The following is a 26,439-nucleotide window of genomic DNA, read 5'->3' as shown; positions in this document are numbered from 1 at the left end:
TCTGTTTTATCCCGAGGTTTACTGCAGTCAGCCGGATCCGGGCCGTATCCAGATCAGATGGTGGACCTGCACCCAGAGAAGACCAACACAGGACCCTGAAGTGTCTGCAGAGACCTTGATTAGACTCCCCCTGAAACTGCCTCATCGACACGGCATCTCAATAAACCCGTCTCCGGTGTGTTGACTGAGATTGTTCGAATATTACAATTAAATAATACTTAAATCGATATGTCATCCTCAATAAACCCGTCTCCGGCGTGTTGCCTCCGATCATTCGAATATTGCACTTTAAAAATTATTTAATCAACATCATCCTCAATAAACCCGTCTCCAGCATGTGGCCCCCGGTCCCTCGAATATTCTGATCTATTATGACCTCTGAGCTGTAAAGCTGCCAGAATAATAATAATAATCATACGCTGTTTGTTAATTGGCCAGAGGAGAACTGCCCCCCCGACTGAGCCTGGTTTCTCCCAAGGTTTATTTTTCTCCATTGGGTCACCTAATGGGGTTTTGGTTTCCTTGCCACTGTTGCCTCTGGCTTGGCGTGCTCAGTTGGGGACACTACATTTTTCAAATAAACATCGAAATAAATCTAAATAATAAACTAAATTAACCATTTAAACTAAATTACTAATCAAATTATTGATCTAAAGCCCACACTGTCGCTGTGTGATGGTTGAGATGGGCTGATGACATCAGCGTTTTTTCCGGAGTGGCTATGCGGCTGAATAAAATTATGCTGCATTATTTTCCTGTTTAACACTGTAAAGCTGCTTTGAAACAATCTACTTTGTGAAAAGCGCTATATAAATAAAGTTGACTTGACTTGACTTGTAGTTGTTTGATTAACATTAATGACAGACAGGTATTTAAAGGTGAACTATGTAGGATTTTTGCAGTAAAATATCCAGAAACCACTAGGCCAGTGTTATATATGTTGTTCAGTTGAGTACTTAGAATATCCCAAATGTTTTCAACTATTTGTAAATCGTGAGAAATTTGCTATTTTAACCAAGGAGCCGGGACGTGTGAGCTATGCGTGTGAGGGAGTCGCCTGACGATTGCGTCATATCTGCGTCACCCTCGGTCTCCGGTTTTATTCAGTGAAACACTTTACTCTCACTGCAGTGTGAACAAGTGTCATAGCAGCCGCCGAGCGAACGTCATAACTTCCTTTTCAACACACTCAGATATATCTAATACGATAAACAGAGTTGCGTTACCTCAAACTCATAACTGGAAGTGGCTCCGGCAACCGTGTCATAATAAAAGTCCCGCCAGCGACTATGCCATAATAACAGTCCCGCTCTTCAATCGCTCCTGCGGCCTTGCTCAGCTCCACAACACTCGCTCCTGCTCTGCTTCAGACTACAGTAATGTTAATAATCGCATCCATGAACATGATTTCTGCTCGAGTCCTATCCTGACTGTTTCCCGCCGGCTGTGAGGTGAAGACCACATGTCCCGAGATTCTGCGCTCAAACGTGTCGTCATCAAACTACGCCTTTGTTTTGAACAGGCGACCTCTAGTGCACGGAAAAGTTACATAGTGTAGCTTTAAATGTGCTGCTGAATGCATGAACGTAATATTCTGACACATATCCAGTTATTACCCACCTGCTTACGTACACTTAAGCCATAACAGACTGTGTGCATGCGAGATACTCCACACAATGTACATTTTGACATCTGTGTGCGCGTATATTTGACCATTCAGGCGCAAGGAGAACTGATCATGCGAGCGTCAGAGAGAGAGCGCTTCTGTTGTGTGTCATTCAGCGCGATTCCGCCTATCCTGCCTTCGCTAACCGCAAGTTAATCAATAAAGAATTGTAATTTTGTTATATGACGGTCTTGACATTTAATTTGGCTGTAGGCTAAAATTATATTCAACCCGCCAAAGTGGCTAGTGGGAGTGGCTGCCTCACCCGCCACAGCTGAAATCGACCCGCATTTGGTTAATGTGTTAATGTCAAGCCCTGGGGAACCAGTGTAGAGATGATTCATATTATATGATCATATTTTCTTGATCTGGTAAGAACTCTGGCAACTGTAGCTTGTTTATTGAAGATGCCACCACCTAGTAATGAATTCTGAGGTGGAAGAAGGCTGTTTATGTAACATATGAAATATGATTGCTGTCTAACACACTGTAAAAAAAAAAAAAAAAAAAAAATATATATATATATATATATATATATCAGGTCTCTAATTGAAATTTTTTAATTTCTGTGAATTGATGCAATTTAATTCACAGAAATTCAACTTGGCCAACTAAAAAATTTAGATGTGATCGGTCACTAGAAAATTATTACAGTTAATTTTTACAGTGTATAACACACACAGGTATTTAACTATAGAGGATGAAGTAACAGTACATCCTTCTAGATGCAGATTATATTCTAAGAGATTCTGGTTTTTGGTCCAATAAGTCTTATCTGAATTTAATTACAGGTCATCGTATGTTTTATATCTTTAACACACTCTGTCAGCTTGGATAATGATTCCATTTGGTCGTGATGTAATACGTATATAACTGAGCATCATCGGCATAACAGTGGAAACGAATTGCATGTTATAGTATTACCAAGTGGAAGTAGTTTAGTAGGTATTGGATCTAATAAACATGTTATTGGTTTAGATGTACTGAGTTTATTTTTTCCTTTCCTATAGCTGCAAAGCACTGCAAATGTTTTCGAGGGAAGGTAAGTGAGTTAACATTAACCTGCAGCATTTCACGTTGTTATTTATTGTATCTTTTTTTATTATTTTTTTTTAAAAACATGCTGTTGTTTTTTTTCTCAATAAAACCAAATATTGACACATTAGATGAAATAGGCATGCACTGGATGAAGCCCTTGTGCATTGAATAGGCTATGGAGGAAACTAATAAATATCCTTCTCATTCTTCTCATGATTTTGTTTTTGTTTTTTGTGTGCATTAAGACACGATGTGAGATCCACAAATCTATTTTTTATTGGTTAAAGTTAAAGGCACAATATGTATTTTTTGACGCTAGAGGTCACTTCGCCTATATGACACACTTAAGCAAGATCATATTAGGCGGTAAAACATGGCAATCTCTGCGGTAAATCAACAACAGCAGATTTACACAATAAGACCAGGGCCGGATTAACATAAGGGCTAGGTGGGGCTGAAGCCCCAGGGCCCGAGCACGGAGGGGGCCCGTGATTGGCCGAGAAAATGATTGACAATCGATCGGGAGCACCTAAAGTTTTCCTGTTGGGCCGCTCGCAAAACCACACCACGCCCCCACAAATTAAGCGCTGTTATTTAGGCTACTGGAGTGCTGCGAGTGCACGGGAAAATCAAAAGCCAGGTGCAGGTGAAGAAACGGCGCTACCTGAATAAACCGCACGCGCATCCAGCAGTGGCAGCGCGAGAGCAGCTGGGTCGTCGCTGACAAACTCGTTCGGCGCTTTCGCCGCTCCATTGAAGTCATAACGAGCGCCAGGCAGTCGTTTTATCCATTTGAATTTGATACAAGCTCAACATCATGTGTACAGTAAAGGCTCTGTGGCGAAATTGGCTGAACCAGACTGAAAAGCTCCGACCATGTCTGTATTGTTGAGGTAAATATAGACTACACGATGGCCGTAGCCAGCTATGAGGTCTCCGAGGTCCGGACCGCTGTATTTTTCCGAGGTGTAGGCTACATAGCTAATAAATGTTGTTGTGAAATAATTGACCACCAATAGAGTGCTTTATGTACACATAAGCTGCTGCGCGAGTCACGCGACGCTTCAGTAAACGGTGTGAGATGTAAGTAGCCTATACATTATAGCCAAACTAAACATTTCATATTTCAAACAACGTTCAATGTTAAACAACGAACAGACTATCAGCCAGAGCTCAGCTTTAGGAGGGGAAGAGACAGGGCAAGAGAAGGAAACTGAGAGAAAAAGAATGAGAGAGTGATGAAATGAGGAGAGAGCAGGTATGACCAGTGTTGCCAACTCTGGCAAGACAAAGCAACCACAGCTTCAAAAACAAGCCCAATATTATTATATTATTTATTATCATCATAATATCATCATTATCAGTTATTTTGTTATCAATAAATGAGCCTGCAACATTTTAAACTGAAACCTCTCTGAGTTTGAAAAGCAAAAACAGATGTGATTTTACAAAAAATCATCAAATTGCAATAAAGGGCATGAAATATCCTCCAATCAGCAGTGAACAGAAGAGGTTTGGAGATGGAAAAAGTGACGTGAAGGCCAATTTAGTCGGAGTTAGTGCACACATATTAGGTGCAGAGTAGTTAACACGCACTACAAACTGTGAAAAAGACAAGCCCTGCATCTCAATCTGATACTATCTGCCCTAAATAGTATTGAAAATTACTAATGTCACATGCTATTTAGGATGGATAGTATGCACATTGGGATGTATGCAAGCACTAAGGGAGTGCTGCAATATAGCCACATATTTATTATAAAATAATTGGGAACCATACCTACTGTTAGTATACTAGTTTTTATTTTTATTATAGCCTGTAATGATAAATATGTTATACAAATATTTTTTAAAATTAAATGAGGTGCCTGTCCTCCCTGTTTCCTCTCCATCTCTGTTCATCTCTGCTGGTGGCATTGTTTGTGGAAATGTATACGTCTATTTACGTCTACTAACTATCATTACGTGCATTTATAATGTCACATTGAATGCAATTTTTCTTCAATGAGGGGGAGAAGGAGGCGGGATGTGAGAACGAATTACTACAGCATTTGTATCATAGCACTGATTGGCTATTAGCTTTGAGAAGACAGTGTCAGTCAATGTATTGGACAAAACAGCGACCATAAATGTAAAGAAATGAAGTTGCTTGTCATATTTCCCTAACAAGCAAACACATTTTGGGTACAACTATGGGTATTGGGTACAACTATGGGTATGACAATCTACTGCCCACCTGCATGGTTTTGAAAGCTTATTATTAAAAAAAATTTAGCCTTCAAACATCTTAAAATGCACATATATAGATCAGAGAAATCAAAATTTTCTTGGGGGACCATGCCCCCAAACCCCCCAAAATACCTCAAATTTGGGACCTCACAGGTTTTAAAACTCCTTAAGGCAGTTGTATATACTCAAAAGTTGTTGCTTTTTCTGGAAACCGGTTTGCTTTGACCTCATATCTGGAGTTAATGCATTTATGCATTTAAGGCCTACTGAATATTAAAATGGAAAATTCAGACAGTATATACTCATTGTATCTCTGTGCTTTGAAGATTTAGTTTTTAAAAGATACTAATTATTTCTGTGGTAGAAAACGTTGTGGCACTAAGATCGGCTACTATGGGGGCCCTTGGGTTTGTCATAGCCCCAGGGCCCTACATGTTCTTAATCCGGGCCTGAATAAGACTAATTGTGTTGAGCTGGAGAACAATGATCAGTTTCTGTCCATCAATGATCCAAACAGTTGCTCACCTGTCTAATAAAACACATCAGATATTAAAGTGGCTTTGGTGTTTCCATGGTTTCTACTAAATAAAACCATAAATCCGTGTCCTAAAATTGGTTATTTCTCTGGATTTAAGCATTCTTGGAAACATTTGGGATAATGTAAGTAGGCTACACAAGTCAACAAAACATGACATTGTAGTGGTTTTTGGATATTCTGATCCAAAAATCTTACATATTGTGCCTTTAAAGGAGAATATATTGTATTTTCCCGGTCCTCGGCCATTCTCGTGGGTGCTCGGTGAATATTTATTCTTGCAAGTCCTCTCTTCACCAGCAGGTGTCAATGTGAGATCACATTTCTAAATGAAACTCGAGCTCAGGGGCTATTGCATAAAATTAGCCATTAGATGACGAAGATCTAGTATGTCAAGACTCAAGGGTCAGTCAGTCTTACTTTTTGGTATAAAATTACGCCAATCTATGGTTTTATGTAACTGACTTAAAAAAATTAGTTAGAGTTAACAGCCTTAAAGAAAAAAATCTATTTTGACACCCTTACGAAAATGAACCATGGTTTTACCACACACAAAAAAAAAAAAAAAACATTATTATAGTTAAAGCATTGTAACCACAAAATAACAATGGCTTTACTACTCTAACCACAGTTTAACCATAACATTTGTGGTTAAACTGCGGTTATATAAATGGTAATCAATTAGCCGAAAAAAAACACTTTTACTATAGTAAAACCATGGTTAATTTTCGTAAGGGGAAGCCTATACAGTGTTCAGATTTTATACATAACAAAGTATCATAAAAATACAAGTCTTGAATGCTTGTATAAAACGTTTATGTGACGAAAAATACGGGGGGCTTAATTTTAATGACCCTTCACGAGCCCTCAGAGGACTTTTACGCTGAAAAGTAGCCAAGGGGGCCGCCATTTTGAAAACGGTACCTCACACTCCGTCGCTTCACACAGCTGAATATATTAAGCCTCCAAATAACCGGTATTTATATTCGTGAAGCGTCCTCGTCCGTCCGCGCGTCCTCATAAAGAAAACAAGCACGACCCGCACCTGTGTCAAAAAGCGATTTAAGAGAGACTGACCCTCACACAAGAAGTGCGCGTGTTTTTATTCTGATGAGGATATTATTGAATGCGCTTGTAGAGCTCATTTCTCCCACGGTGGATTTGGAAAAGGATTTATTCTATTTGGGATCTTGTCACTGGAGCGAAGGAATACAGCAGAGTCCTCAAATCCGTTCGGATTGACAGGTAACGGAAGACTTTATTTCCAGTGCGCTATTGTGAATCATGTGTGAATATTTGGCGCAGTGATTCTGTGGTCGTCATTCATTCACACGCGCGCGACTTTAACGCGTTCTTTCACGCGACGCGTTACATGACATTGTGTCTAGTGTTTGTTACAGTATGTGTTTTTATTTATTTACTTACCGATTCGACAAAGCAGCAAACAACAACTATATTGTGTAACGCACATTCCCCACCATCCTGCGCTCCTGAAGGAGGACAATTTCTCTTTTGTTTAATCGCGTTTCTCTCTCTGTGAATAATATATTTTATTCCGTAAATCGGTCAGAAACGCCCTGCGTTAACATGCGGATCGATCAGGACGCTCCGATGTTATTAAAAACCATTTAACGTCATTTAAGCATTGAAAACAGCCCTTTATATTCAGATAATGTATGTTATTTCAATTTAATTCATCGTTATTTATTGGGGTGATTTATTTATACTTAATTCAAAGCAGTGACAGGAAATATATGCAGTGATTATTGGTAATTCTTATAAAATAATATTGAGTAAAGTATAGCGTGATACACACTCAACGGTTTCAACGGACAAACCAACCGTTGGGTTTAAAAATGTAATTTTAAAATGTAAACCAACGGTTGGGTTTGTGTATATTTTGACCGTTGAAACAACCCATTAGAGTCAACATAATGAACATTAATAATACAGACAGACATCTGAATATATATGAGTATGAATATGAGCTGCAACAGATGCATGATTACCTTATCCAGCAACACCTGCACCTGAAAATATGAAATTAGTTTTTAGAAATATTCAGTTTTCAACTGTTTCAGTGGTTTCTTTAATATTTATAAACAGGAAACATTTAAAATATTTTATTTATTTATTTGAAATGTATTTTGTTACATTTCAACTGCAGGTTTTCAACATGACTATTAAATAAAAATAGAAAAACAATATAATTATATGTGTAAAGTCTGTATTTTTAGATACTAAATTACACTCGTCCGTAGTTTGCTTCACAGCATATATTTATCATTTTTTTACAATATTTTGACATTCTTTTTTTTTGCTGGATATGGTCTGGTCTAGAGGTTTGATAATGAAGTCATCTTTATTTCTGATGGTGCTCCATTTTATTTATTCGAAGTTCAGTGGACACACAGGATTTGTATCTCCAGTAAGGGTTTTTCTTATTTTAATTTTTTCATTGATTTGTATGTGATTTGAGCCAGTTTTGATCTAGTAATTCTGTTTTCCTGTCAAATTCAATGAATCCAAGCCGGTGTTTTGTTGCTGTCAGTATAAATGAATAAGCCACCCGTGTCTTGACTGTTTCTTTACTGCATCTAAAACCGACTTCACCTTAGGGTGCTTGGCTTAGCGGTTCAAACCTGGGCTGCTAATTGATAAGTTGTGGATTCAAACCCCCAGACGGGACAGATGAAGGCGTCCCAGCATTGGCAGGACATGTAAAGAGTGCGCTGTTAGTTAAAAGAGTATGTAAATTTGAATTGCCCACTGAAGTTCTGCACATTTGTGGTTACAAATGATTTTTTTAATAGCCTGAAAAATGGAGTCCTCTAACTGACGGTTTGTGCAAATAGACCTGAGGTGCATTAGCGTGTGGAACATGCTGGTTCACATTGACAGCCCTGTGTGTAAGTCATGTTTTGGGGTGTTCGGATAACGTGATTATAGGGTTTAATGCTGTCAGCTCGCTCTCTCTCTCTCTCACACACACACACACACACACACACACAGGTGTTGGTTTTGACGCAGGTTATGCAGGTGTCATGTTCAATCAGCTTCAGTGTTGGTCTGCACGCCGTTAAGTTGAACGCAGACTGTAAACAAGACCCTGTGACCTGACCGTCAAGATTGTGAGACTGAACCCCTTTTTAAAACATTTTCGTCTCGGGATCACATTTATGTTCCACTTGTGGCACCAAACTGAATTGCAGTCTGTTTGTTTGAGCGATGCGACCGAGCATGACAAGTTTGTCAACATTGACTCAGCCACTGGTCGGTGTTATTTTTCGGCATTATTTATCCAGGTTTGTGATGCACAAATTACGCACTTTGTTTAAAATAATAATAACAATTTATTTCCAATTTGACTGTCCCATTGGGCTCAGTTTGTGTATCAGACCTGAGACCTCTAAGCAACAGCTGTCTTTTTAATGATTTTTAATATAATATAACGTTAATACAAATAACATAATATATATATATATATGTGTGTGTGTGTACTGCTGTGTATAATTACACACACATATTTAAGATTTTTTTAAAAATAAATTTATATATATATAAAGGCAAATATTTCTTAAATATATACAGGCAAATATTTCTTAAATATATACGTGTGTGTATTCAAATATACATAATAATTATACACAGTACACACACATTATGTTAACACAAACTTATTTTGGATGTGATTAATTGCGATTTAATCGTTTGACAGCACTAAATATATATATATATAATTATGTAAATATATAATTTTTATGTAAATATATTACATACTTGTATATGTTTCAAAAAAATTTTTTACATGAGTTTATATATTTATATTAGTGGTGGGCAAATACATTTTTTTATCTAGATTAATCTCACTGTAATCTTGGAATTAATCTAGATTAAAATGGTTTATTTGAATTCTGCTGAAGGCATTCAGAATATGTGTGCTCGTAAGTGATCGTTTGTCTTTTTGTAGTTTGAATAATAAATAACTTCTGTCCCTTTAAGACCTGACGCACGCATGGATCCCAAACACTGTTCCTGTGAGCTGGTTACGACTGTGTTTACGTTAAAACTCACCAAGATGGGCATTGAGACATTTTTGAGTGTATTTGACCATTAGGAAGCAGGAAAAAGGAGCTCATTTTTGCACTTGTATGTCAGAGGAAGCTTTATTACGGTATGTGTGTGTGCACTTCAGATGCGAGCGTGAAATCTGCGGGAATTAGTAGAATTAACGCTATGTGCAAGCCCACGCGAAATTCAGACCGGTCACACAACCGTCAACACTAGTAGGCATACACACAGGTTCGAAGACTCGTTCTCTCGCCCCTTACAGTGCAATTCGGCTTGGTATACATCTGCGCTAAAATATCAAGGGGAAGTCATCATAGCTTGCGTAGTATAGACCCAGCTCCCAACCCAATTTTGAGAATAGATTAACGGCAATATTTTTTTTATCGCCCGATAAGAGTCTCACGTTAACGCAGCACGTTAACGTTGATAACGGCACACCACTAATTTATATATTTATATTTATATATATATAATATAGTGTGTGTGTGTGTCTGTGTACACCGTACAACGTTTATGTTGATTTAATCGGAATGAATCGATTTGACAGCACTAAAAATATATAATATAAATGATGTACATGCATGTGAAATAAAGTAATTTCTCACTTTTTTTCTCCCAAATGTTTAGAGCCAATTGAATACGTGACTATAGCTATGTTTCTGTTCAAAGTTGCGAATTTAACTTGTGCGTAAAATTTTAATATCGGATAAAAAAGCAGCGTTACCAACTTGTGTCTCAGAGCGTCAGGTGAAACGCCGTCATGTTCTCTTGCGTTGGGATGCTAGTGTTTGGGAACACAAACGCTGGAGTGAATTAAACCAAATCATCCTGATGATGACACACTTTCGCGTTTAAAAACCACCAAACCAACATTTGAGATGCTGCGATGCGATTGGTCCGCTGGTTAGTCCAGTTATTCAATCACAGCCTCTGCTGAGGCAAAATCAACAGGGATTTATTCGGTATATCGTAGTTTGTCTGCATGCCTTTGCATTGGATAAAACACAAACAAAAAAAAAAGCACATTTTTAGAGTTATCACACATCTTGGCGTTTCCATCCAGCGTGTTTTTATGCAGCATCCCAAAATTGGTGGATGGAAACATGGCCAGAAGGAAAGTCTGTATTTGATTTAGTGATCTGCAGCAAGAGGCTAATGAGGGACCGGAGGGAGAGACACATAATGACAGATGACCCGGCATCATTATTAACTTCAGAGGAAACCCTCCTGAGCTTTATCCAGCAGATCCGTGTTTACCTCAGAGCTTCATCCAAAGTAAGACTGTTATAACATCCACGTCCTCTAAAGAACCTGTTGTTCTGGGGGCTTTTAGGACAGGGTGTTCTGGGTGGTTACCGGAGCATTGCTTCTGGGTCAGTGTTAAAGCAGGAGTGTGTTACAGTCTGTAGATATGCCTCGGGATGCCACAAAAGCTGACCCGCAAATCATTCGAGACTTGGACATTTTGATTTGAGGCTTTGTACGTCCAAGCCTTCTGGCAAGGACTTCAGGAGAAACACAAACTCTGTTTGTCACAATCGTCCTCTGGATCAGTGTTTGTCCCGTGTCTGAGGGAGCAGAGGGTCTGTTGGCGTGAGATAAGCGTGTGCGGTCACATGATCTCGGCAGTCTGACAGCTGAAACCTCTGCTGTGTCATGTTGTTTACGGCAGCCGTCCTGACGTCCTGAGTGCTATAAATGAAGTAAAAACATGCAAATCATTGGCCGACTTGCTGATCTACTACTAAAATTTCTAAATGCTCCTCTTAGACATTTCAAGCTACAGACTAGACCCAGTGTGCTATATCTTGACTGAAATCGACAGTTTTCCTAAAAATGCTGATCAAAACTAGATTAGAAATAGATTTTCATTGAGGGAATATTCAAATGAGCCCAAACTGTTCAAACTCCAACTGTCAAAATTCAAATTTTGACAGTTGGAGAGGCTCTTTTAAACTTTTTTAAACCTTTCTTTCTAATATTTCTATGTATCGTTCTATCGATCGCTCGCTCTATCTATCTGTCATCTAATCAACCACCCAGGACACACTAGTAACCGCATAGCAAATTAGCAACCACCCAGATACCCTAGCAACAGCATAGCAACACTCTAGCAACCACCCTGAGTACACTAGCAATGACGTAACAAGACCTTAGCAACCACCCGAGTACCTTAGCAACCCTTTCTGGCTAGGCTGTTTCAAGCCAACTTAAAGTTTGTCTAAAAAAAAAACCTTGACTGATTTAACAGTTTTCCTAAAAATGCTGATCAAAATCTATTACATTTTTCCAAGTTTTCATTGAGGGAATGTTCAAATGAGCCAAAACTGTTCAAACTCCAACTGACAAAATTCAAATTTGTTGACAGTTGGAGAGGCTCATTAGACCCATTTAAACTTTCTTTCTATCTATCTATCTCTCTATCTCTATCTCTCTATCTATCTCTCTCTCTATCTCTATCTCTATCTCTATCTCTCTATCTATCATTTAGCAGACGCTAAATGATATATCGTTCTATCGATCGTTCTGTACGCACTAGTAACCGCACAGCAACCACCCTGAGTACCCTAGCAATGACGTAACAAGACCTTAGCAACCACCCGAATACCTTAGCAACCCTTTCTGGCTAGGCTGTTTCAAGCCAACTTAAAGTTTGTCTAAAAAAACGTTTTTTTTTTAAATCTAGTTCAACTTTGATATGCTGTGCATAGTGAAGCCATGTGTCCCATTGATTTGTATACATTTTTGGCTTTTGATGTTGGTCAATTTTCCCATGTGTCATTTTATCAATTTTGCATATTGTTAGTCCTGTTTATGGTAAAACAACATGTTTTCAGATGGAATAATGTGTGGAGTTGGGACGTTTTCCCCCAACTTTCAATTCTTTTACTTCAAAGAAAATTTTAATTTTTACTTTTTTTTTTATGAAAGATCAAAAGGCCATCCTTGATCATATTTACCAGGGGTGCCAATAATTCTAACCATGACTGTATATTTTTGTACAAAGTGAACTTCAAGGAACATATTCAAATAATAAAAAAATAAATCAATGTCATGACCTGTTTAATATAATAGAGGTGATTTTCTGGTGTTTTGAACACAATCATTTGAGCATTTTGGTGCTTCCTCCTCTGGGAGACGTTTGGAAACGTCCTTGAGTTAATAGAAAAAACAAACCTGTAATTATTAGTGCCTGTTAAATCAAGCATATTGCTCAAAGCTTGTCGTTTCACATGATTTACATAGTTTTGCATAAGCACTGTGAAAGTGTAGTGTTTTTGTCAGGGCTATTTTAATCGCTTTATTTTCACATGACACGAAAGTGATGACACATCGACTGGCGCTTCAGATTTTTTGATCAGATTTGTTAAGTGGCATGACATTTAATAATAAGATTGAGTTATTTTTATCGTCACAAAGAGGTATTTAATCAGCATCAATATTTTTCATTAAAACTTTTCGGAAGTCAGTGTTTTGTAGGGGTGTAATGGTACACGAATTCGTACCAAATCGTTTTGGTAAAGGGCTTTCGGTACGGTTCACATGTGTACCGAATGCAATCTTTAACAGTTAACATTCGGCTTGTTTTACGCTCGGAATACACTTCAATCCGAGTTCCCGCACCATGGGGTCACTAGGCCCTTTTTAGGGGGGCTTCAGTGATGTGATTATGATACCTGGAGGCAGAAAAGGAAGATGGCATAAGATGACCAAATAAAAATAATTTTATTTAACTTTTTTTATATTGTGCTTATTTGTATAATGTCTGTTATTTCTAAATTATGACTTTTTTATGTAAAAATCATACTAACAATATAAGTACTAGGGCTGTCGAAAGATTAATCGCATCCAAAATAAAAGTTTTTGTTTACATAATATGTGTGTGTACTCTGTTAATTATTATTTATATATAAATACACACACATTCATGTATATATTTAAGAAATATTTGCATGTATATACATTTATATAATATATATAAATGTTTTATATATAAAAATAATAATTTTTTTCTTAAATATATACATGCTTGTGTGTGTATTTTATATATAAATAATAATTAACTGAGTACACACACATATATTATGTAAACACAAACTTTTATTTTGGATGCGATTAATCGCGATTAATCTTTTGACAGCCCTAATAAGTACACAAATAATAGAAAAATGCTATGCCATGGGACCTTTAAAAAAAGCAAGACAAAATAGCAAAAAGCTCATTTTTACTATTTAATTTATGCAATGGTGAAAAAAAAAAAGGCAAAATAAATTAGACATTTTTTGAAAAAAATGCGTTTGGTATTCAGCTCCGGGCTTCGGCCAAGAATTTTCATTTCGGTGCATCCCTAATTATTGTGTGTTTAAATAAATGACCGCCACTGTGTATAATGATTATATTTCAGCAACAAATTGGAGAAAAAACTATTTTATAATTATATTTAGAATATAACGCAGTTACATGTTTGCATACAATGTGTTATTTGAGTGTTGATTATTATATCTAAACATGAAGAGCAGCTGAGTTTAGGCTAGTTTGGGCTCTGTTGTATTATAGTAATGTGTGAGTAAGGGCTCGTTGTATAGATCACACTTTACATAGCAACACTCTAGCAATGACGTATCAAGACCTTAGCAACCACCCGAATACCTTAGCAACCCTTTCTGGCTAGGCTGTTTCAAGCCAACTTAAAAGTATGTCTAAATCTTTTTTTTATGTAGTTCAACTTTAATTTAAGGACAGACACAATTTTTTCAGTAAAACCACTGCTAAATAAAATAAAAAAATATATTTTATATTTAGTTTTCTCTCCTCTGTTGTACCGAGCTGACTTGAAAACCAAGGTATACAGCAAACCATCAGTTTTGTGTACTGTTACATTGGACACATCCACTGTCCTTTGCGTGTTTTGTTTATTAAATATTAAGGCTAATTTGATAGCTTTTAAGCTTTAAAATCTATCTATCTATCTCTATCTCTATCTCTATCTCTATCTCTATCTCTATCTCTATCATTTAGCAGATGCAAAATGATCGATCGTTCTATCGATCGTTCTATCGATCGTTCTGTACACTAGTAACCGCATAGCAACCACCCAGAATACCCTAGCAACAGCATAGCAACACTCTAGCAACCACCCTGAGTACCCTAGCAATGACGTAACAAGACCTTAGCAACCACCCGAGTACCTTAGCAACCACCCGAATACCTTAGCAACCCTTTCTGGCTAGGCTGTTTCAAGCCAACTTAAAAGTATGTCTAATTTTTTTTTTTTTATCTAGTTCAACTTTAATTTAAGGACAGACACAATTTTTTCAGTAAAACCACTGTTAAATAAAATTAAAATATATATTTTATATTTAGTTTTCTCTCCCCTGTTGTACCGAACTGACTTCAAAACCGAGGTATACAGCAAACCATCAGTTTTGTGTACCGTTACATTGGACACATCCACTGTCCCTTGTGTTTGTTTATTAAATATTACGGCTAATTTGATTGCTTTTTAAGCTTTAAATGTATGCATTTTTCTGCATACGTTTCATCATGAGAATCAGACCAATGATGTTGATGCTGTGCTGTCCTCAGTTCAGCCTGGCCTTGTGTATGAACACCGCTCTGACTTCCTGTCGGAAACCTCGAGCTCAGCCGAGCAGGAACTGCGTCTCTCGCCTCCTCAGGGGATTCCTCCTCAAGACCGATATTTAACTCGATGTCTGTCCACACGCCTCTGATAAATGACCAGCTCTGTGAACAGCTTCAGGATATTGATCATCCAATATAAAGCGGACGCTATCAAGTGGTTTTGGCAGGTGGCGGAGAAAGTGTTTCCTGCTTGCAGGAGGAAGACGTGCCATTTAATGCACTGAGAGGATTAAAATATTTAACGTTTTAATTCGATTTACATCAATGCATCACCACAAGAGCCTGGAGACGTTTTACATTTCATACGGGGCATGTGATGTGTAGATAACTCGATTGAATGTGTTTATAACAAGCGCAGTTGTGCAGGACATTACTGAACTGATCGAATTATCTCGATGTTGAAGACTTGGATCCTTTTTATTCCATAGAGAATGTATTTTTAGCAATAATGCATTAAAGGAACACTCCACTATTTTTGAATACAGGCTCATTTTCCGTCTCCTCTAGAGTTAAACATCTGAGTTTTACCATTTTCGAATCCATTCAGCCGATCTCCGGGTCTGAGCACTGTTAGCATAGCTTAGCATAGATCATTGAATCTGATTAGACCGTTAGCATCTCTCTCAAAAATGACCAAAGATTTTCCATATTTCTCCTGTTTAAAACTCGACTCTTCTGTAGTTACATTGTGTACTAAGACTGACGGAAAATGAAAAGTTGTGACAAAATAAATAAAAATAAATAAAAAAATGAAAGACTTTGTGACACAAAGTCCTTGGTTATTACGAATATAGTATATTGAATGATGTAGGCATGTGCCGGGATCAAATTGTCATGTTGCGATTAACTGCTGAAGCTTTTATCGCGGTATACGGTATTATCACAATATTGAAATTCGTTGCAAAAAAAGTGTTGTCATACTATAACAGGTTTAATAACTTTCTTATAACAAAAAGAACCAAACATTTAAATACAATAAAGCAATACACACAACTCTATAAAGTAAACAAATATTTAAAACGGATTAAAGTGCTAAAGAATTATAAAGAACAATAGGTAACACTTTACAATAATGTCTCACTAGTTAATGCATTTACATTAAAGCTACACTGTGTAACTTTTTTAGTTTATTCTTAGCTAAAAACACTTAGTTCTTTCAAAAATATATGTGCTCATTAATGTATATTTACTTCTTTCAAGTAATAAAGTATTCTCGTAAGTTTATAATATGCCATTGAAAATACATACGGGTGAGGGTTCGAATGCCGGTCGCCATGTTGCCCCTCCATCTTGAAAGTACATTAGCCAAAGAGGGACATTCCCGTAAATTCAAGCTTCGCCTTTTGCGTTTTAACACTCGATGGCACCGTGTCCAATGTGGACGAGGTCGAACTGGAAGCCATGTTAATCTTGGACTAAATCGGCCACCGTAGGAGTTAAAACGAAATCGGAATTGAGAGGAACAGAAACTAATATTTACTGGATGGTCATAAACCTTTTCACCACTAGATGGGGGAAAATATCACACAGTGTAGCTTTAACAAAGAGCGAATAGCTACAGAAGTTATTATTCTTTGATAATGTTAGTTAAAAAAGCAACTGTTAGAGTTAGCTCAGGTCCATTAAATAATAAAGTTTTTATTGTGTTATTAAATGCTGAAATTGACATTTAACTAAGATTAATAAATGCTTTAGAAGTATTTTTCATTGTCAGTTTGTTAATGAATTAACTAATGTTAAATAGTAGAGCCTTATTGTAAAGTGTGTGACTGAACAACAATCAGAACATATTCAAACAATATCTAGGGCATGTCATTTAGTCCAGATTAAAATATCAAATGTTTAAGTTTGAAAATGAATAGCCTTAAAGGTGCACTATGTAACTTTTCCGTCCACTAGAGGTCGCCTGTTCAAAACAAAGGCGTAGTTTGATGACGCCACGTTTGAGCTAGGGGTGCTCCGATTGATCGGCAACCGATCTCGATCGGTCGATAATCGCTTTGGGATGATTGATCGGCGGTCTCCAAAAAGGCCGATCTCATGAACCGATCGCAGCTGACGACACATAAACCCGCACCTGCCGTGAGAGCGAGGACATGATATGCAGCGACACCGTCTCATTCTCTTTCCAGCGCGGGTAAAATAATTATAATGCTGAAGGTGAGGTGCAATTCATATTTCTATATTAGATAACTTACGCAGTCATTTGAAAACTTTCTGTGGGACGTAAATTCACAAACGGCGCGCGTGAATCACCGCGTGCGCGCGCTCTCTCTCTCCCTTTCAAAATGCTCAAATGGCTTCAAATCAGCGCATCTGCACTAAAATCGAGCTGCACAGTTGACTCAGGATATCGAGGCAGTGTCGCATCGTCACTAAAGTTTATAATTAGCATATTATTTATGTTTGTGCAACTGCATGTGTCCGTGTTCGCTCTTAAAGTGACAGCTGTCGAATAAACTGCTGTTTGATGAACCTTTATGACACTCACTGCTCTTGAATGACTAACTTTTGCAACCTTAAGTGTAAGGATTAATCTAATTTAATTTATTCAGGGAAGACCAATATTAATTTACATTTGATTTCTTATTAAATGTCTTTAGTATTTCTTACCTCAATACTAATGTTAGACCTACCTGAAAAATTGTTTTTAAAAACAAAAATGCACTGCATGATCAAATATTTAGGTGAGATAATTATATACATTTATTATATACATGTATTTGGGTAAGATGGCCTACAGTAGCCTTAAGTTATCTCATTTTCTAAAATTAACACTTTGTGGTTCTTCAAGATCTTGACTCAGTTAATTTAGAGTTAGTTTTATTTCTACAAATGGTGCAAACTCTGCAAGATTATAGATAAAAGATTGCCATTCCCCTGCCATTCTGTGTGTGTGTGTGTGTGTGTGTGTGTGTGTGTGTGTGTGTGTGTGTGTGTGTGTGTGTGTGTGTGTGTGTGTGTGTGTGTGTGTGTGTGTGTGTGTGTGTGTGTGTGTGTGTGTGTGTGTGTGTGTGTGTGTGTGTGTGTGTGTGTGTGTGTGTGTGTGTGTGTGTGTGTGTGTGTGTGTGTGTGTGTGTGTGTGTGTGTGTGTGTGATTAATTATTGCATTTCTCCATTTCAAAGATGTCAGGGAAGAGGCAAATTAATAATTTGAAATGTTTTTTTTTTTTTTTCAATTTACTGTTGTAAATATAATTTATTCTGAAGCAATAGTCTCACCAGTGTTCAATCAGCTTTGACATATTTAAATCTGCATATCTTTGATATTTTTATCTTTTATGAAGGGCAATTTCCCATAATCTTATTAAATATATGTTATGTTAAATTTGATCTATAAATTAAATTAGAATAAGAAACTACAGGACTGTTGCCAATCAAATTATATAATTTACACTGAAAAATGTTATGAGATTGTTTTTGAATATACAAATGTTGGAAAGAAAACATTAAACTAAACCACCAGTAGGTGGCAGAATGTAAATGTTGTTGTTGCGGGAATATCTAAATCTTACCCGGATACAGCAATGCTATTTTCTGATTGGCTGTTCGGTAGCTATATTATTTATTTGATTGACTGGTGCGTGGCAGGGCCTTCTGAACTCTATGTGGGACTCACTTGATTTCTTGCGGTGCAACTTGGTGGGCATTATCCTGGAAATTTCTCTGCGTGAGAAATACAAGGTGTGGCGTGTGAGCGGATTGAAATGGCGAAAGCCATCTCTGATTATGCTATGTTAGCCACTTGACAAAATGGTGTTGTCTCTGAGGCATGGTGAAATGTTTTCAGTGGTGTATAAAGACCTTACATAATGAGCCGTTATGATTTACTACCTTAGAATGAGCCGTTTCTATCCACACACACCGCGGGTCTCCTTACAGTGAAGCCGCCATTTTGTGCCGCCATGTTTCTACTGTAGCCCTAAACGGACAAACTTCTCTATAGAGCGCTAGTCACTCTCTGACTAATATAACCAGCAGCGAGCTGTCCAGAGTCTTATCAACTCAGTGATGTTCAATCATACAGCCTCATATGGGCTTTTAATGAATTGAGGGAATATCATCTCAGAAGCCTCTGGCACTGATGGCTCTTTAATTATCCAATCGGTCTGGACTGAGTTTCACACATTAAAAGCTCTTTAGTCCAGTTGATATCGTCCCCGGATGACTTCAAAGGGAGTTGTTCCTCTCAATTAGCAAATGAAGAGCTTATGGGAAACATGTTAATGCAGTTATTTTTCCATGTTCCTTCGTTGTAGTTTATTTTTGTTAAAGGGTTAGTTCACCCAAAAATGAAAATTCTGTCATTAATTACTCACCCTCATGTCGTTGGACACCTGTAAGACCTCCGTTCATATTCGGAACACAAATGGAGATATTTTAGTTGAAAGCTGATGGCTGAGAAAGGCTTCAGATAGGCCTCCATTGGCATTCAGTACATTGACACTTCCAATATCCATGAAAGGCACTTAAAACGTCGTTACAAAGTCTATCTCACCACAGTGGCTCTACAATAATCTTACGATGCGACGACAATAGTTTTTGTGCGCAAAAAAAAATCTAAATAACACCTTTATCCAACTTGTTCTCGACTTCCGTGTGTGCCTCCACGACGCATGCGCGAGAATATGACGCAGATCCGGCGTTCGGACACATGACCCAGAAGCGATTTGTTTACGAGCAGAGGAAGACGCGCGTGTCTAAGCTGTTGGATTCTACATTGATCGTGCTTTAGGTCTCGGCGTAGTGCTCAAAATGGAGCTTAAGTGTGTATTTCATCGATTCCCGAACACCGGCGCTACGTCATATTCTCGCGCATGCGTCGTGGAGATATTTTCTCGTTAACCACCAGCATGGCGAAGAGAAAGTCACAAGTATGGATTCATTTCCAAAGAATGAATGATAATGAAGCAAAATGTAACACATGTGAAAAGTTAATAACATGCAAAGGAGGCTGCACTATCAATTTGACAAAACATTTGCTACAGCACAGAGCCATAGGGCTTATACCAGATTTATAGTGAAAGGCCTATATTATATATATATATATATATATATATATATATACCGTTGAGTCACCATGGTTTAGGTAAGCGTTTAGGCACAATTACCTTTGTAATGCTGAATTGCAATGTATTATTTACAAGTTCACTGAATAACTGAATTACTATTAAATAAATATACAACTAATTAATAAATATAACTAATAAATATAATTTATAACTTGGTTTTATTCAGAGACAGAGAGATAAAATGTAATAAGACAATTTCAGAGGTGTTCATTTGAAAAAAATGTGTTGCAAGAATGGCTTAATTAATACTGTAATATATGTACAGTACAGGACTTTTTTGACATTGCCAACCTGTAAATGAATTTTAGAGCAAGTATAAACACAAAATGGATTGTTTGAGTTGCGTATTGTGCCTTTTTCCTTTACCACTATTTGTTTAATAATTTTAATGGAACCGGAATCGGAACCGGAATCGTTAGGCGGAACCGGAATCGGAAAATTTCTCACGATTCCCAACCCTAATCACGTGTTCTTCTACATCACGTGGATGGCCGGGTGTGTGTGCGTGGCTTACCTGGGGAACACATGGCACCAGGTGCATTATGGGAAAAAGGCTATATTTTTACGCATATGTGGTCAAGGCCTTAAAATGTGAGCGCCCTGATAATTGCTGCTCACAGCTATACATTTGTAATTGTGTTTCCTCTTCATGGACACAGTAAGGAATTGAACTTAATTGAATTTATGCTCATAAGATGGACCAAAAACTCTTTGTTAGTGTTCAAGTTATTCACAACCCTGACTAACTTCATAGAAGATGTTGAGACCAATGTTATTAAAATATGGCATGAAACACAATTAAAATGTAACGTGATTTTTTAAAAATGTGCTGGGCTGGATACACAATTATATCATTAACTTGTTATACTCCACATTAACTTTTTGAAACGTTCCCTTTTCTATGTACTAGGGATGCAGGAAAATTCAATGCATTATTGATTTTAACAGTCAATTCTAATGAACCACACAATAATACCCCATCATGCATTCGCTTCTGACCCATTTTCAGATCTGGACATAGATGTTTATGAGATGGTCAGGGCTCGACTAAAAATAGACGTGTGCAAACTGTACAATGTATTTTGGGGCATGTATGCGAATAATTTTTTTAAACGTAAGATCATCAAGTCTTCAACACCTTAAATGGCATAACAAGCGTCTTAATGATCATTTAAGGCGTATTATATTTTGGGGATGGAGAAACATAAATCGTGATACTGCCGAATGTGATTATTAAAAGGTTATGATTTCATTAAATGTGAGTGCTTCACATTTCAAAGCCTCGACCAATCAGTGAATAACACACATTTATGACATGCAGTTGTTGATTAATTATGACTTGCGATGTACTTTACGGTGTTTATATTGTAATATGTTTTATACGGTTCGGTTGTAAAAATGCATATTTTATCAGCTCCTGCATTAATAAAGCTTAGCAAAATAATTTCAAAATAAGAGTCCTAGTTTATTTCGAGCTTGTTCATTAATAAAAGTCACGCCGTTTGTCCAATTTCCATGCCGGTTATTATTTGGTTACACAAACTGTATTAAATTTAATTTCCATTTAATTTAAACTATTGTAGCTTCTGCCCCGTCACAGGAAGGAAAGACTAAGAACATTATTTGACACACATTTTTAAATATATAGATTTTACTAGGATCAGTGTTATTATAGTTAACAAAAACTATAACCATAAAAATATCTTTAATAGAAATAAATATTAACTGACATATATTATACTGTAGAAGTTTTATTTTCATTTAGTTGAAATTAACCTGATGTTTTTTTAAAAAAAATAACAAAAACAAAAAAAAGACAAAACGACAGAATTACTAGAACTTTCAACCTAAATGAAAACAGAATTAACTTGTATGTAAAATATTAACACAAACTATATAGTATCTCAGTGATACTAAAATAACACTAGTATGGCAAATACACAATTAGGCATAACATTATGATCATTATGACATGATTGTTGCCATTTGAAAAGGTAATCTGATTACTGATTACTCCTTTAAAAAGAAACTTAGTTACTTTACAGATTACTTGATTTTAAAAGTAACTAAGTTAGATTACAAGTCACTTTATTAGTTACATTCAGCAGTTGCCGACAACATAGAAATGACAGGTTTTGCCAACACTGACTTTTATTGGAGGAGCATTTTCAACAGTAACGTCAACAATGTATCTCCTGACATTTTAAGTTGAAATAAAAAAATATTTCTTGGAAAAAAAAAAAAAACATGTTTAAATAACAAATTTAATAAAGACAGTCTTTCTTGACTTCACTTAATATAAATACTCTCCCCGAGATGCAAGAAGATAGCAAAAATATATATTTTTACTAAGGAAAATTACTAAAATAGTGGTAACACTTTATTTTGATAGTCCACTTTAGACATTCTACTAACTATAAGTAACTTTGCAACTACATGTCAACTAACTGTCATTAGAGTATTTGTAGACTGTCTGATTAATATTTACTAAAACTTTATTTTGTTGGTCCCCCAACAGACATTCTACTGACTATAAGTAACTTGGCAACTAGAATTCAACTTATTCTACTAACCCGAACCCTAAAACCTAACCATAACCTACCAGTCTACTGACAGTCAACTAATACTCTAATGACAGTTAGTTGACATGTAGTTGCAAAATTACTTATAGTTAGTAGAATGTTTAAAGTGGACTATCGAAATAGTGTTACCAAAATGGTAACTCACAGTGACTTGGATAAGTTACTTTAATCTCTGATTATGAAGTGAATAACACTGATGATCTCTCCATCTCCTGTTAGTGGGTGGGATATATTAGGCAGCAAGTGAACATTTTGTCCTCAGAGTTGATGTGTTAGAAGCAGGAAAAATGGGCAAGCGTAAGGATTTGAGCGAGTTTGACAAGGGTCAAATTGAGCACAACCCACGAGTTTGAGGCGTTGACTCGGCCTCCAAATTCCCCAGATCTCAATCCAATCGAGCATCTGTGGGATGAGCTGAACAAACAAGTCGGATCCGTGGAGGTCCCACCTCGAAACTTACAGGACTTGAAGGATCTGCTGCTAACATCTTGGTGCCAGATACCACAGCACACCTTCAGGAGTCTAGTGGAGTCCAGGCCTCGACGGGTCAGCAAAAGGGGGACCAACACAATATTAGGTCATAATGTTATGCCTGATCAGTGTGTGTATGCAGAAATAATTTGTTGTGCCCCTAAAGTTTCTAAATGCACTCCTAAATTTGGGGAAAAAGTAAGCGTCAAGCCCTGTGCAGTGTGCACTCTAAAAAATGCTGGGTTAAAAACAACAAAAGTTGGGTTGAAAATGGACTAACCCAGCAATTGGGTTGTTTTAACCCAGTGAATGGGTCGTTTTAACCCTGCGGTTTGGTTAAATGTTTGCTTAACAATCCAATCGCTGGGTTAAAACAACCCAATCGCTGGGATAGTCTATTTTCAACCCAACTTTTGTTGTTTTTAACCCAGCATTTTTTAGAGTGTGGCTGGAGATTTCTTGTCATTTCTCCATTTTGGCTTATTCCTACGTCCTCCTCTCTATTTTTTCCCCTTGTTTCTGATGCTGAAGTAGGAGAAAATAGAAACATCCTTGTGCTTTTCATAATCGTAAGTAGGTTAGTGGGTTCAGTGTAAATAAATAAACATTAAAAGAGTATGAATAAAAGAAAAAGCAGCCAGGCTCGGACTGTATCCTTAAGGGAACGTCTGGCTTTATTATATTTAATGCCGAGCTCTCGGCTTTCTCTCAACACACAGAATTCAGAAGAATCGCATCTCGTCCAATCACGTCCACGAGTTGCAGAAGATGCACCTGAACTCTGGGTGAGATCCCCTCGGGCTCGGGTGTGTGTTTCTGAGGCTGCGCTGGTTGCCAAAAGCATCATTTTGACTCGGGTTATTGTTAACAGGATAAAGAAACGCTGATCTCTTGATTCCCATCTGATCTGGTTGAACCATGTTTCCAGCATTCTGGGTTTTTCTGTGGATTTTCTCCATAGGCATCACTAGAGATGGGACGGTATTAGGGTTGGGCGATATAACCTCAAAATGATATCACGATATTTCAAGAATATTTGCGATTTAATGATATTTATGACGATATAGAAAAAAATTATGGAACAAAAGTTTTATTGGTGATTGCAGCTGGTAGGCAGCAGTATTTATAAGTGAAGAATTGTCCATCCTTTTATCACCAGAGTTGGACAAAGTACACAACTCTATTGAGTAAAAGTAAAAGTACTAGTAGTCAAATATTACTCCGTTACAAGTAAAAGTTCTAAAAACAGATTTTTACTTAAGTAAAAGTACAGAAGTATTTGTTTTTAGAAGTACTTAAAGGGTTAGTTCACCCAAAAATGAAAATTCTGTCATTAATGACTTCCCCTCATGTGGTTGGACACCCGTCAGACCTCCGTTCATCTTCAGACACAAATGAAGATATTTTAGTGTAAATCTGATGCTCTGAAAGGCATCCATTGGCTCAATGCACTTTACACTCTCAAGACCCATAAAAGGCACTAAAGACGTCGTTACAAAGTCCATCTCACTACAGTGACTCTACAATAACTTTATGAATCGGCGAGAATAGTTTTTGTGCGCAAAAAAACCCTAAATAACGACTTACATAGTGATGACGATTTCAAAACACTGCATCATGAAGCTTCGAAGCGTTATGAATCAGTGAGTCGATTCATGATTCGGATTGCTTGTCAAACCGCCAAACTGCTGAAATCGCGAGACTTTGGTGATTCAAACCGCTGAATCGACTCACTGATTCATAACACTCTGAACCGCTGAATCGACTCAATGATTCATAACGCTCTGAACCGCTGAATCGACTCACTGATTCATAACGCTCTGAACCGCTGAATCGACTCACTGATTCATAACGCTCTGAACTGCTGAATCGACTCACTGATTCATAACGCTTCGAAGCTTCATGATGCCGTGTTTTGAAATCGTCATCACTATAGAAGTCGTTATTTAGGGTTTTTTTGTGCACAAAAACTATTCTCGTCACTCCATAAAGTTATTGTAGAACCACTGTAGTGAGATGGACTTTGTAACGACGTCTTTAGTGTCTTTTAAGGGTCTTGAGAGTGTAAAGTGCGTTGAGCCAATGGAGGCCTTTCAGAGCATCAGATTTCAACTAAAATATCTTCATTTGTGTCTGAAGATGAACGGAGGTCTGACGGGTGTCCAACCACATGAGGGTAAGTCATTAATGACCGAATTTTCATTTTTGGGTGAACTAACCCTTTAAGTATGGCCATGGGTGCACACACTGCGCAGAGGAACCGCCTTCTTCCATTTCGCTATAAACTGATCTGTGTTCAAAACATGTTGGGAAACTTCACATGACCGTATACAAGAGTGATAACTGATAGGCTGTCTGAAAATACAACAACAACAAAAAACTTTTAAAGAAGGAAAAAAATCATCCACTGACTTTCAAAGCTGCTACAGAAACTACTTTCGACTTTGAGGACCTGTAGAAATGTAGTGGAGTAAAAATTACGATATTTGTCTTTCAAATGTAGTGAAGTCAAAGTTTCCCTATAAAATAATACTCAAAGTACAGATACAAGTAAAGTGTACTTAAGTACAGTACTCAAGTAAATGTACTGTCCACCAGTGATGCCAGTAACGTGTTACTATTTCCAAACCAGTAATCAGATTAAAGTAATTTATCCAAGTCACTGTGAGTTACTATTTTAATCATTTTCCTTAGTAAAAATATACATTTTTGCTTTCTTCTTGCGTCTCGGGGAGATTATTTATATTAAGTGAAGTCAAGAAAGACTGTCTTTATTAAATCTTTTATTAAAACATTTTTTTTATTTCAACTTAAAATGTCAGGAGATACATTGTTGACGTTACTGTTAAAAATGCACTTCCAATAAAAGTGAGTGTTGGCAAAACCTGTCATTTCTATGTTGAGGCGGCAGGGGTGTTGTCGGCAACTGCTGAATGTAACTAATAAAGTAACTTGTAATCTAACTAAGTTACTTTTAAAATCAAGTAATCTGTAAAGTAACTAAGGGCGTTTTCACACCTCCCTTGTTTGGTCCGGATTTTCGGACTTGTCAGTTTGGTCCGAATCAAAATTACAGGTGTGAAACCTTCCCCGTACCGCGGTCCGAACCAAACAGACGAAATCTGGTCCGAC

General features: G+C 37.2%; 1 protein-coding gene across 1 annotated transcript in view; it reads left to right on the top strand.

Moving 5' to 3' along the window:
* The first annotated feature begins 6,412 nt into the window (after positions 1-6,412).
* Positions 6,413-26,439, top strand: part of tmem63bb (transmembrane protein 63Bb) — a 93,137-nt gene continuing 73,110 nt past the window's right edge. The window contains exon 1 of the mRNA XM_079845301.1: positions 6,413-6,713. The gene's annotated coding sequence lies outside the window, so the exon portion shown is untranslated. The remainder of the gene's footprint in view (positions 6,714-26,439) is intronic.

Source organism: Gobio gobio (genome assembly GCF_949357685.1).
Source record: "Gobio gobio genome assembly, chromosome: 19".
Taxonomy (NCBI): domain Eukaryota; kingdom Metazoa; phylum Chordata; class Actinopteri; order Cypriniformes; family Gobionidae; genus Gobio; species Gobio gobio.
Note: the sequence above shows the minus strand (reverse complement) of the source record. Positions and strands in the feature narration are given on the sequence as shown.